Source organism: Trachemys scripta, chromosome 4 (genome assembly GCF_013100865.1).
Source record: "Trachemys scripta elegans isolate TJP31775 chromosome 4, CAS_Tse_1.0, whole genome shotgun sequence".
Taxonomy (NCBI): Eukaryota; Metazoa; Chordata; order Testudines; family Emydidae; genus Trachemys; species Trachemys scripta.
In genome coordinates, this window is record NC_048301.1 from 107,177,774 (window position 1) to 107,192,362 (window position 14,589).

The following is a 14,589-nucleotide window of genomic DNA, read 5'->3' on the forward strand; positions in this document are numbered from 1 at the left end:
TACCAAGTATGTACAACCAGAATCATTTCCCTAAACTAGAAATGGATTTTTAAAGCCAGGTGGTCAATGTTGCCTTCACTTTGACTTTGCTGTTTATTTCAATGTATGTATCTAACCGTGCTGTAGCCCAAGAAACAAGTGGGGGTGTGCAAAGACCTATATTCTAAATTGTCAACGGTAATGGTCCAACTTGGCTCATCTTACAAAGTTGTTTATAGAAGTAAACAAAAGTCAGAGACAAATACTGGATCCTAGAAGTTAAACTGTGCTGAGGAGTGAGCTTCCCAGTTATAACTACTGCTGCCACCACAATCTTTTGGCCTGAGCCAGAGAGAGAGAAACAGATGACATCACTAGCTCCCTTGGCTTCAGCTAAAGTTTGAACTACAACTAAATGTGAACCTGAGGTTCCTCCTTTCATTCCCTCCCTAATTATTCTCCCTCTTGATGTTATGTCTTCTCCTTCATATTGTTACCTTCTCTTTAAGGGTATGTCTACACTGGAAACTTCAAAGTGCTGCCACGGGAACGCTCCCACAGCAGCACTTTGAAGTGCGAGTGTGGTCGCGTGCCAGGGCTGAGAGAGAGCTCTCCCAGCGCTCCTGGTAATCTACCTCCATGAGGGGATTAGCTTTGAGTGCTGGGAGCGTGGCTCCACTAGCGCTTTAAAGCGCTCAGCCTTGCTGCGCTCAGGGGAGTGATTTTTTCACACTCCCGAGCCAGCAAGTTAGAGCGCTATGTCTGGCTTAGATGGCTGAGACAACTCCACGTTTTGCAGCAATGCTGTGATCTTGTGACCAGAAAGGCAAACTGCAGGCAATGTCTTGCAGTCTCACACTGGTAAAAGTTTGCAAGGTCTCTGTCTCTGAGAGAGACCACATGCATGACTGTAATTTTTCATAGCATCTAGGTTGCAAGCAAAAGTAAGCATCAGAGACTGAATCTCCATTAGGTATTTTTTTTACTATCCTTTCTTTCTCTTTATGGTGGTTGCCTTGGTTTGTGTTTAAAGCAACAGGGTCAGACTTCAACAGCTCAGAAACTTCTGAATTAACTTTCCCTTTTCTTTCAAAAAGGAGAATCAACGCCACCTAAAAAGAAAATAAAATTACAAGGGAAATTTGTTTTGCTTTTTAAAAAGGCCTGCCTTAATTCTTTAAGTTCCAAATGTATTACATGTTTTCCTTTTTCTGTATGTTTTGATAAAAGGTTAAAATGATTTTTAATGGTGGTTGTGAAAATGGCAGTAAACCAGAGATAACTTTTCACAAAATCCTAGACCACAATTAACTTTTGAATGTTGTAACAGTGAAAAAGGGTTTCACTGACATCTTATCCCTTATTGGGACTCCCTTATCAGAACAGTAGCCCAAGAGCATAGCAAACAATGCCATATGTTGGTCATAGGACACTTGTAGTAAAGTTGTTTTGAATGTATGTGTGTCCACAAGCAAGCATGCTTTTTGCCTATCTCTCACAAGGAGTTCCTTCACTTGTTTATGTAATTCTCTAGTTTAGGATCTTACCTTCTCTGCCAGAATAAAAGAATGTAAGTGATTCAAGGCTGAGAATTTTCCTTTCCTTTTTGCGGGAGAGATTTTGCTGCTAAGTTCTGTGGTTATGAAACATCACTTCATTTCTTCCTGATTTATGAGTTTGTGGGTGGGATTTTTTTATTTAAAACCAAATTTCTCATTGTCAAAATATGAAAATAGCATCTAACGTGGTAAGATGCATCTCATAACATTGGAACATAACATTTCAGTGAAGGAACTGAGGCATTTACCAAACAGGAAGTTATTCTTTCTCTCGTCGCTTGCTTTTATTATTGCCCTTTTATTCTTGCCTTTGTACTTCTGGGCAGATGAGACCGAAGCTAGGAATTTGAGTTACAACCACAACTGACACTAACTTCCTCTGTGGCCTTGAGCTAGTCAGTCTCTCTCCTAGTATCTTCATCTGTTAAATGGGGATAACATCTACACCATAAGAGGCTTGTGAGAAATATTGTATTGTTCTTGTAAAGCATTCTGAAGCTATGAAATGCTATATAAGTGACTCTCAAATGAATCAAGAACAGAAATGTTGAACAGAGGGGATGCTGCTGATACTGCTTTTATCACCAGAGTAATAGAATAACCATGGAGGTTCGTGTGAATGGAAGGAAGTGTGGAGGACTTCCTGCATTAGTTCTTGTGGCTCATTGGAGAGATTCTCCAAATTGTTGCACAAGCAATACAGATTGTCAGACTGGGGATAAGTCTTTGGTGTGAAGAAGCAGATTTCCATTTGATGTCTGTTTACATGCCATATTTAGGATGTTGTATTAGTCAAGAAGTTGGAACTACACAATTATGACGACTTGCTAGACCAGTACAGTACACTGCTTGTCTTTTTGCTTTGGTCTCCAAAGATGGTATTAGGAAGTCCTAAAACCATAATATATTATTTCTTAAAAACATCCTATAAGAGCTGCATCTTTAAAATCTGCTTCACCCTTATGGAAAGAGCATCAAATAGGCATTAAATACTTTGAGAGTGGATAAGGGTGTGTGTGTGTGTGTGTGTGTGTGTGTGTGTGTGTGTGTGTGTGTGTGTGTACAGATGCGCGCACACACACACACACATCATCTGATATAAGGTCCCAATCCCTGATTGGGGCCTTTAAGCACCACAGTGATTAAAGATATTAATAAAAAGGAAGATCTGAGTGTAGTTGGCACCACAGTACAGCATCTGTAGACAGACCTCGGACAGTTATTTGCTTTCCCTTATAGATACAAACAGCTTTGATTGTTGTTGAATTGTACTCATTGCTGTCCTAGATCAGATTACGAGGACAGCTTATGTTAGGTATTTGTCATAACTGCTGCACCAGGGTTTGTAAACTGAATCCAGTGAAATTGTGGTGTATAATCTCTGCCCTTTGGCTGGTGATACAACTGCTGACACAACTGTTCATCAGAATCATGTTGACCTTGCATTCAATATCCTGTATTCTTCACAACTTTTAAAGTAGTCTAAAAGTTAAAGTACATTTGTGTCTGTAGTTCCCTGATCAGCAGCAGTTGCTTGGTTCCCTCCCCCACCTGGTTCCTTTCAGTCAGTAGCACAGCTTTATTTAGTTCTGGGACACCACAAAACTTGGTAATCAAAAGCAGTTTAACTTCAGAAGCTGTACCCTATTTGAGTTAATCATTCTGAAACTTCATATGGAAAAAGAATTTCTCACATGTACTCTTCTCCCTCTATTATTTCTGACTTGTGATTTACTATAAATGTGCCTAAGGACTGTAATGGAGCATATCTTACAAATCTGTGAATAGTCCTTGCATAATTTTTTAAAATTCAGTTTGGCCTATCTGAGGCTTCTGCTGGCAGGGTCCGTTTGGCTGAAATGTGAACTTGAGTCCAGTGAATGAGGCATACCATACAAGGAGTGAGGAGATGTATGCTCCATTTCACTTGTATGAGCTTGGTCAAGTCACTTAACCCCTGTCCCTTTCTCAGCCTATAAAAAGGAGATAGTGGTGCTTAGCTACGTTGGTAAAGTGCTTTTAAACCTATGGATTAAAAAATAGTATATTGCTGTTGGTCAAACCTGCAATGTGATTATGATTTCTGAATCAAAGCATTTTTTATCCTGGTTTTTAATGCTGATTGTATTGATTAGGGGCTAACTGTCTAACACTGATATTTTTGGGTGACCACAGTAATCACTAAAATGGACCACTTGCAGAGTCCAATAGTATACCGTATATACTCGTTCATAAGCCGAATTTTTTTAGTAAAAAAGGGAAGCACCAGAGAAGGGGGTCGGCTTATGAACGGGTATAGAGAGGGAGAGGTGGGACACAGCCCCTCCCCTCAACAGAGGGAGCCAGGAGAGACAGCAGAGCCAGAAGGAAAGAGACGGGGCCAGAGTGTCTCCGCTTCTGGCCATTTTGCTCTCCCCCGAGCCTCCGAAGCAGCTGCAGCTCCGGGGCTGGCAGGCTGCAGCCGTGCCACTTTGGCCTCACCCTCCCAGAGCACGCTCTGGCTGCACCACCCGGCCCAGTCCGCTGGAACATGCTGCGGCCACACCGCGCGGTCTGGCCTGCCGGAGCAGTCTGCAGCTGCGCTGCCTAGACTGCCGGAGCAGCTCCAGCCAGGCCAGAGAGATCCTCTCCTGGCCCTCCCCAGATAAGATGGGAAGGGATGGGATGGGGAGAGTGAGGGGGGGGGTCATGTGGGGGGGGGGTCACAGGGGTTACTCCCCTGACTCCCAGCTTCTCCCCACCTGAAAATTTCCCCACCAGTTGCTGTCCAGGCATGTCAGGGTAAGCAGTTGACGGGCTGGGACACTTTGTTTACTTATGTTTACCTCCATGCCTGCAGACGCTTGAGGTAAACAAACCATCTCGGCCTGCCAACGGCTTATCCTGATGGCCGGGGAGCCAAAGTTTGCTGACCCCTGAATTATAGGGTCGGCTTATGAATGCATCATAAAAATTTTCCATTTTTACTTATCTATCTGGGGGGGGGGGGGAGTTGGCTTGTGATTGAGTAGATACGGTACTTTAGAGCTGTTTGTTTCAGCACAAAAGATGATTGCTACATATGAAAATGGCTTAATGCTCCTAGCTAACTTTTGCAGTCAAAATGCTACCACTATAAGACTGGCTGATTTTTTTTTTTTTTTTTTTTTCCCCCTTCCATGAGGGAAACCTACGGTACCTGTGGATAACCCCTTGTGAATCATGCAAACTAGAACGCTAAGGGCTTGTCTTTACTTAGGGATAACGAACATTCATTAGCTATCCCACTGTAAAAAACATAGTGGAGACAAGGCACTATGATTTTTCTGCGAGCCTGTTGACCCAGGCTCTGAGGCTCGGTGCCATGGGTGGTGGTTTGCAGTGTAGACATACCCACAGTACCTTATACTGACACAGTAGTGTACCTTTGCGTTCCATGGACGCAGAGGAATGGGGGAAGTGAACTGAAAAGCAGCAGTCTCTGCCTATGGAGTGGTAATACATAGAATCTCTATTGGTTGTTTGCAGATCTTGGATGCCAGTTTTCTAAGACTGCTAAATCCAGGCCTGAATCAGAGTAGTTGCTGCTCCTTATTCTTGCTCCCAAATCTTGTTAATCTCAGAACTGGTTCCATAACATTACTTTAAAAAATGTTACTTGTATCTGCCTATCTTCCCATACCTATGCCTGAAGTACACATACTCAGACACTTGAGTATGAATATGTGAGTACACAAAGACATGGATTACTGCATTAAGCAACTGAGCTATACGTTTTGGGTCTCATGTTCCTTGAGCTGGGAGGCTGTCACTTAGCATTTTACAATATCCATTATGTAACAATAGGTAAACGTTTAGAGGGTGAGTAGTAATATGAACCCTAATGTGAAGAGACATCTTTTTCTTTACACAAGCGACTGACATGAGCATGACTGCCAATGTTCACCCAGTGTCAAGAGCTTACTTTAGTTCCCTGCTGGAAAGAGCTCCGCAACCAAAATCAATACATACGCATCAGACAAGTTGTCCTATGCAATTTGCACTTTGGCGCTGAGCATACAAAATCCTGTTTGAGTCACCGTTGCTATAATGGCTGGAGGACTGAACAGTTCCTAAGGACACAGTTCTAATGAACATCATATTGCATTTGCCCATTTCAACATTTCTATTTTCAGGCATTGGTTTGTGTTTAAATACAGTTTGTTGTCACCGGATAAACACCAATATTGAATAAAACTGAGCAGCTAAATACAGTACAGTGACACCACTGTTGAAGAATACATCATGGGGAGCAGCCAAAAAAGTGAATACCAGTCCCCTAATGTGCAACATTGGGGCTGCTGAATTACCACCACTGACTGAAAACACAGCAGGCGGCGCATTTATAGAACCACTCAACAAAATCCAACACTCAAATCCAAATTTATAATAATGGGGTGGACAAATGAGACAGTTACCTCAGTGCATAACCACAGATTGAATAGCGCTGCTATTCAAAATACAGAAATAGTGCAAAAAGCAGTCTGGTCTCACATACAATGGGATAGTGAAATAGCACATGGCTGCCCCACATAGAATGGTGTGAGGGGTGCAGGAGGTAACTACTGTAAAAGTGTATTCAAAGTATTTTTTTAAACCTTGCAGATGCTTAAACTTAGTCTTAAAAGAAATAGAGATCTTATGGTTAGGAGGTCATTGCAGGCAATGCTTACTTTTTCCCTACTTTTGGTCTCAACAGTTTATACAGATTCAGGGTATAGGCCTCCTTCTCTTGAAAAGTCTCGCTCAGGAATGGATTCCTACCCCATAGACTATCAACTGGGGTGACTGAGTGTGCAGCCATTTCTCTTGTGCCTGGATTTAAGATTCTAGTTGGAGCTATTTCTACACAAGTATGTGTAGTAAAATATGGGGTTCTCTCTTGGATTTTTTTTTATACCAATCCAGACACTTGGGTTATAGTTCCTTCCCAGCGCAGATTAAGGCAGAACACAAAGACTTCTGATTGCATCGTAGTCGGTAAGGGGTTAGCAGTTTCTGTCAGTCTTATCATTGAACCCTGAGAAGATCTCAACGAGAAAACTATTCAGGTAGGAAAAATATATCTCCTTTCTTAATAGCTACTTAACCTGGGCAAATTCTAAATTACTCGATGCCATACGTACCCTTGCTGTTTGGGTTCTTTATCTGTGTACATTTCCCTCTTAAAGTCTTGTTTTCAACAAGACTGACTGAAACTGTTTAGTTTCTCCAGGAAAGTAATAGAAGTAACCTTACAGAAGTGTGTGCTAGATAGATAGTTTAAACTTTACAAGGACCAATATATTGTGATGCTATTTTGAACAGGTTTTATAACACTTGAACAAAATCTGCTGCAGCAGAGCGGAGACCCTGGGGAAGATGTGCACCTTTTTTAACATAGAGCCACAGATGTAGTAAGAGAAACTCCACATTGCATGCTTCCTGAGGTAGGGAGTAACAATTGGGATTTTTTCTAAAGATGAGGAAAACATCATGGTTTAGAGGACAAGGATAGCCAAAGTGTGGTTTATCTAGAGCTTTATGTTGCAGCCACTTACCTGACTCTTCTCCTCAATATAGAGCAGCGGTCTGTAGGGACTAAAAATCCCAGGATGTGTTGCTTCACAAATTCCTTCAGGTCAAGTTAAAACATGCTGGGTTCCTAGTTTTTATGGGCTGTGTGCTTATATTAGTGAGGGCAAATTAAATTGGTTCCTTTTTATGCTAAATAGGCGAAGTCAGTGCGATCCTGAGATGAACAATGCATGTGTGTGCTTCAGAATGATCACTTTCTCCCAGTGGATTTGTGTTATCCTGTTCTACCCTATTTTCCTAACATAATTCTGAGTCATCCCCCCCCCCCACTCCTTGAAATCAAGATACTTACTTATATTGCCTTGTTTTATAGCCTAGAGGTCTGAGCAAAGCTGCCATTTTCACTGCTTTTATTCACTGTGTTCATGGTTGAGGGGCTGGAAGAAATGAATACAATATCCGGTCGATACAATATCTGGTCGTCTTGAACAAGCATGTCACTTTTGTGGTCCACCGAGTCTTTGTCACTTACTGCTGCACCTCATAGGAATCTTTGGTCTGGTTTTTAATCAATGTGCAATTGCTTAGGTTGATATATCCTAGTGGAAATTCTGTAAATGGTGGATTTCAGAAACAGAACATAAATATACATAAAATCAAGTGGCAGCGTGTAGCACTACTGTGTGCGGTGCAGTGACAACCATCATAAATGGATTGCTTTGGCCACAGACTTCCTTGATGGCATATGCTCTTGCAAGTGCAGGGGAAGTGTTGTAGCAGGCTTAATATTTCTCAGCTGGAGAAACCAAGCTTATGGATGCTGGAGTTAAAGGGTGATAAAAAGTATGGTGATGCTGCCAAGCAAAAAGACATTGTTACAGTGACAAAGCATGTGGTGACCCTCTAGGTTTACAGATACCTGTGCTGAAACTCTTGTGCATATGAAGGGAAGAAAATGGATAGATTGTGCCTAGCAGTTCTGTCTCATCCTCATTGTGCTGACATGGACTTTCTGCTATTATTTTTAGAGGACACACGTGGCTGCATGTGTTTTATGAAGCTCTGCTTGTATTCTTTAGTCTTTAAGAATTCTTTAAAAAAAATACTTTTTAGCTGAGATCCTGAATTCAGTATTGATAGTCTCAGAAATACGCAGTTGAAGATCTGTACTAAAACATTTTGAGTGCAATAATTGTTTTGTGTTTGGGAATAACCATTAAGCAAAGTAATCCAAATTACCACTCTCATATGGTAACCAGGCGGGTTAAGGTTGCATGTCCAAAATGGTAATACAGGCAGCACTGAGAGTAATAAGATAAGATGAGAACAAAGGAATTCACACAATTATAAAGTGTTGTTTTAATCAGGCTAGTTACTGCATTGATACACTTATATGAGCCTACAGTGAATGTGTCTTTGAAACTACATCATGTGCTATATATAGCTATGTTGTATTTCTTTTATAGATAGAACAGAGAAGATGAAGTCCTCTTTCACTGTGGCTTCATCAGGCAGAATCGCAGATGAAGCTTACTTTGAAGGGAGTTTCTCTAGTACTGGGATGAAAGTTCTTATCTATACATAAGTCTGTTTGTTGGAATCAGTAGTTTGGAACCTTGTTTTCCTTAGCAACTAAGGCCTAAGGATGAGTTTTTTGTATTTTCAGATAACCGCTTGCTTGGAAGATGCAATGTTCTTTCCCCGGAGACCATATTCTGTTTAAAAGAGCAGATGCAATGAAAAAAGAGGTCCAGGTGTGCAGTTTTGTGTAGGACATATCTAGCTCCTTAGGTTTTCTATGTATTTTAGGTATTTATGCTGTCGTCCATCACCATGGTATTTGAGCACCTTCCATATAAAATCAATAGCAATGGTGAAGTTTCCAGTGGACTTAATGGAGACTCTGGTACCTCCACTGTTTCCGGGTCAAAATTCTGCTTGGGGTAGGTTATTTTGTTTTTCTTTGGTTGCTGGGGGAGTGGGGAGGAGAGGGTTGGTAGGGGTTTAGGAATAAAATTGGTGTTCTAAAATTGTGAGTACATGGGTGGAGTTGCAGCTCTTTAGTGTATTTTAAAAATTTCTCCAGTAAGATATGGGGAGGTCCATTCGTGTACCATACATGCTGATCCATTGCTTTCTGAAGCAGATGTCAAAATGTTCAGCTAGTGAAGTGTTCTAATTATCTTGAACATTCTAGGGTGTGGTTTTTATAATGAACTTGCAAAGCCACAAAATACATTTATTTGTAGGAAGGATAGATTTCCTTTTTCTGAGAAGTCTTGCATGAAATTTCTTGGGCCCAAGAGTTAGTATACCTCCCATGGTGGAGGAATACTAAAGCGGCAGCAGCATTATTCTTAGGGACCAATTCCATCAGGCGTTGAGCACTTTTGACTCCTGTTGACACCAATAGATGTTGAGGGTGCATAGCACTGCAGAGGATCAGGCCTTTATTTTCTCCACAACCAGCCACAGGCTCTTTTTCTACTGGTAGAACTCTTGTACAGTCATTATTGAAGACTGAAACTAAGCAATGGATTCTAAATAGCTCTATCATTCTAGCTAGCACGACACAACCTGTTTTTTCGGGGAAGCTGACTTCTTCATGTCTCACCATTCATGCAACTGGGAGAGCAGGCAAACAGCTCCCTCTGCAGCCAGCTAGTTGCCAGTGCTTCTATGGAATCAGCTCAGTATGATGTGGTTGGAGTGTTTTGTATGATTTCTAGGGAATGGAATCAGCCTGCAGCTATGGAAACTTGAAGTGCACAGAATGTTCTTACTTTGAATTTGAAGATTTTTTTTGCTGGCTACTGCCAGCTGGGGATCTTGGGCTGAGGGCTGAGATTCAGGCTTCTCAAGTTCCAGGCCAGCAGAAGCCAAGTACACTTCCAAAGTGACATGCTTAGCTCTGTTTGGAAAATGTTGTGCTTACATATCTCTTACAAATTCAAAGACTTCACATTCAACAAACCCAAGCCTTACGCTCCCTAACATCCCCAGCAGATAGATAATTCTGCAAAACTCATTTTGTGCTGTTGAGAATGAAACGTTCTACTTTCCAGCACAGTAGGGTTGTTCAGCACTTCAGGTATCTAACATTTCAGACTATTCTGAACACTTAAAAACTAAATCTTAAGTTATTAATTAAAATGTAAAAGTATGTTTTTAGGTTCCTCGTGTGTGGATGACTAATGATGGATGACTAATCACAAACCATCCCAATCTACTGGATTGTCATAGAGCACACTCTTATCAATTTAAGAGACTCCTACAGTCATATGTTATAGTGATGCCTTCAGGTATCTTCAAACAATGGTGATGTGGTGTTGCAATACTAAGACTAATCCATGTGAGTTGAGAACAGAATTTCAGCCATAACTCCTGAATTTACTTATTTTTGTGAGTTCAAATTAGATTCACTATCAAACTGTTAAATAACTATTCCCCGCACTGAGACTTTGAATGAATGTTAAAGACTGCTTGCACCCCCTCCTGTGATAGGGCATGGGTCTCCAGCCCACCCCCCTTGTGATCTGTTATGGCCCTGCAGGTATATTGCACTCCACACCCGTTGGGTCTTTTCAGACAATTACCCAGAACAAATTAGTTTAACCTCTCTCGTGGTGTCTGGTTGATTCACTCCTTCTACTGAGGGGAACTTCGTTATTGAGCCGCTCAAGTTCATGCCTACTCTGGCTCCATGTAAGAGTCCTGGCCGGTTTCCCCTCCTGTTCAGGAGATCCCAGCCATCCTTTCAGAGCTGGGTTGTACTTCCCTCTCCTCAAGATAGGAATGTCCTCGCTCTTTCTTGGAGCTGGAGTTGTACTTTAGAGCAGATGTAGAGTCTCTCGCAGCTTTTTCTACTGATTGCCCTTTTCCCTGCTGGCCCTTTCAAACTCAGGCTGCGAGAGTTCAGCGGGCAGACCTGCTGCTGCTGTCTTCTCCTTGATTGCTCAGGGCCCTGCAAGAGCCTTCTTTCTTCCTGCAGTATCTACAGGCATCTGCTCTGTCTGCTGAAGGAGGAGGCAACATTTATGCTGTCTCCTTTTCCCAGCCCATATCTGATTGGCAGGATGAGGGGGGAGCCCTGCCCCATTTTCTTTGAAAGACTCCAGGTGTATCAGACCACCTCAAACTCTTAAAAGGCCATGCCGCATGAGAGGGAGGACTGATCAGTAGGCAGTACTACCCTTAGGAGCCAGGCTACCATGTCTCAACTCCCAACTATGAGATACTTCAGTGGTTGTTAAAAAACTATCTCTGGGGTGAGAGGAAATGAATAACTTCCAGCTTTTTGAAGAATTATGTGCGTTTAGGTAAACTTGTTCTGCTGTGAGTTTTGTTAAGGGAGTCTGAGTATCTCCTTTATAGGAAGATACTCTAGCAGAACACTGAACCAAGGTCTCCTACTTGGATGCAGGAAGAAATCAAGTAACTGGATCTTGTTTGTTTTAACAATAAATGTCAATGAGGTTATTGCTTAGCATCTTCATAGTGTCTTTGTATCTTGAAAGTACTTTATGAACATTTACACACTTTGCTTCATTTCCTCATAAAAATCGAGGTGAGACTGTGCGACTTTCCAAAGTTGCATTCGGAGTTATCCTAGAAAGTTCACTGCTTGGATACCATGGTAGTAGGTGCCCTAAAATACATAGAAGTGAGGTAAGGACTTACATGAAGAAACTTCTTTATATTGCAACTTAAGTATGATAAAACCTGTAAAACTAGGCAGATGTGGGTGGCAAAACTACAAAACATTAGTAATGAGGATTCTGGCACTGGTATCTTATCTGAAACTACATCAATCTCTCTCAAAACAAAATTGATAAGAATCCCAGATGGATGGTGTTGCTTTAATACATTGTTCCTTTAGGTATTTCATTCATTGCTGTCCAAAAGAACTGCTGATGGCTCAGTCACAAAGACCCTACATGACTTGTATCTGATCCTTTTGGGTTTACACAAAAAGAAGAACAGGAGTACTTGTGGCACCTTAGAGACTAACAAATTTATTAGAGCATAAGCTTTCGTGGACTACAGCCCACTTCTTCCCTTTTGGGTTTGTGTGCCCACCTGTTCTTTGTGCTTCCTTTGTCTGTATCCACCTGTTCCCACATCAGATACTTAGATTGTCATTGGTGGGCAGGAACCATCTTTTTACGCCTAGCACAATGGGACACTGATCTTTCATGAGGCATCTAGGCACAACTGCACTATAAAGTTCTAGGTAAAAACTTTTGATGTAGTTACTGTAGTATGTAAGTTTGAAGTTTTCCTACCCCCTAAGCTTCAGTATTCCCACAGAGAAAGAGAGTCGCTAAGACTTACTAAACACAAGGGATTACAGCAAAAAGGGGAAGTGCTATACCCATTTAATTTTTCTACACTTAAAAGGATGTAGCTGTCACAGCAGTAGTTTTTACATGAATACTTTGTTCACTAGAGGGCAGCACTGGCCCAATTATCTTTCAAATATGAAGAAATGCAATAGTTATAAGTAGAGCCCTGTGAATTTTTTTGCTTTAATAATTTTTTTGGGGGAGGAATTCATTTTACATTTTATCCATGTTGTTCAGGGTGTTGGTGGTGGGGAGGTCAGTCCCTGCCCCCAGGAGGGTGGGATGCCTTGGAGGCTGGGGGTGTGTGTTGCAGAACAAGCCGGCCTCACACTCATCCTGCAGCAGCAACTCCTGTCCTGTGGGGTTGGGCCTGGCTCCCTGCTCCGGGTTTTGTTCCCAACTCATGGGGTTGCAGCATTACTCAGTTTTGGCCTGGCTTGCCGCCTCTGTCATGATGACAGAGAGGCAGGGCCGGCTCCAGGCACGAGCCAGGCAAGCAGGTGCTTGGGGCGGCCGCTTCGGAGAGGGGCGAATTGCCGCTGCAGATCACGATGGCGGCCTTTTTTTTTTTTTTTCTGCTTGGGGCGGCTGAAACCCTGGAGCCAGGCCTGCAGAGAGGTGGCTGGGCCAAATTTGAGCAAGTGGAGTTGTGACCCTGTGTGCCAGAGCATAATTCCTGGAGTGGGGAGCTGGGTCCAGCCCTACAGCACAGTCATAGCTGCAGAGTGAGTTACTCTTTTTTTTTATTTTGTTTGATATGTTTTGTATTTGTGAAAAACACAGGGTTCTAGCTATAAGCAGTGTGTGTGGAAGAAAACCTATTGCGGGCCATTAAGTTTACACACATTCTAGCAAGAAGAGAATGTAACTTTATGCACATTTTCCTTTAAATGTCATTTTAAGATTTTGTTTTAATAAGTAGCCTAAGGAGGGGTAGTGAAGGCTGTCAGAATTCTCAGGTAAGATTGGGGTTGGTCTAGTATTACAAGACAAATAGATTTTATTAACTATTTTCATGCCCTTCTTAGGCCTTTAAAGTTAGGGCTGCCATATTTTCAGGCAGCTGTGCAGAGGCAGTTTGCAAATGGCTGTGGTTCCACATCCTTTCACCTCTGAATAGAGTGGGTATTGAGCCCAGTAACTATCCGCTTAATGCTGTGCCGCCACTGGAAGCAATGTGCTTGTTACACACTAGGTCTAGGAAGCATGAGTATAATCACAGCTGCTTGCTGCTAGAGTAAACACAAATATTGACTCCAGGAGCATAATGTATTTGAGCAGGTTCTAATGCTGACGCTAGTGAATATGCCACTGGAACAGCAGACAGACATTTGGGCACCTGGTAGATTGCATGAAGAAATTTCCCTGACTCTTTACAGTAAGAAAGCTGTGCCTGGAATCTTTTTTCAGATGATTCGTTTTTGCCATTAGTGCCTTCCACAAGGGGGCACCATACAGATATTCTTCAAGCAAAGATCTTCCTAAATTGAACAACAAACTGAGAGAGATGGATGGGAATTCCCTGAAATCTCAAAGCAAAAGCAGGCTTGGATTGACTATTTTAGCACTTTCTAAATGTAAGGGAATGGGGCTTAGAAAACTGTCAGAAGGATACAGTAAATATTTTGAACTTCAATAGTGTATCGATCCCTTGGGATCCATGATCTAATCTGAGGTTTTGGAAAAGTGTAAAATAGACCATTTATCTATTATTCTAGGTACTCTATTGCCACCTTAGCCTTGAGCATTGGGGATAATTGTTTTATCTCTTTGCCCACTATTGAGAGACTTTGAATGCTTTTCAGGAAGGAAGAGGACAAGGTACGGAGAGGCGTTTGCTAAATATTCTTTCTGATGGGAGCAGTGTGCTTTCTTGGAACAGGCTGTCCTGAAATATGAGCCTGTAATTTTCGTACCCATTAGGAAACTTACTGATAACAGCTACTTTGATAGAGAAAAGAAAAGGCAAACTGCACCTTCCCTTTTCTTGAGCAGCTCTCTATTGTATGGAAGAAATCAGGGAAGGTATCTTTTATTGGAAGATAATCCTTCTCCCAATTCCCCCTCCTGCTAGAAGTTCTGTCTTGCTGAAACCTGGAAAAGTGATCTTTCAAAGCCCTATTCCATTTACCAGATCTCGAGGATCCAGACTCCTGCACCTCCCATATCCT

At 42.0% G+C, this 14,589-nt stretch overlaps 1 protein-coding gene across 3 annotated transcripts in view; it reads left to right on the forward strand.

Moving 5' to 3' along the window:
• Positions 1 to 14,589, forward strand: part of MOB2 (MOB kinase activator 2) — a 166,629-nt gene that overhangs the window by 30,170 nt on the left and 121,870 nt on the right. The window lies entirely within an intron of this gene.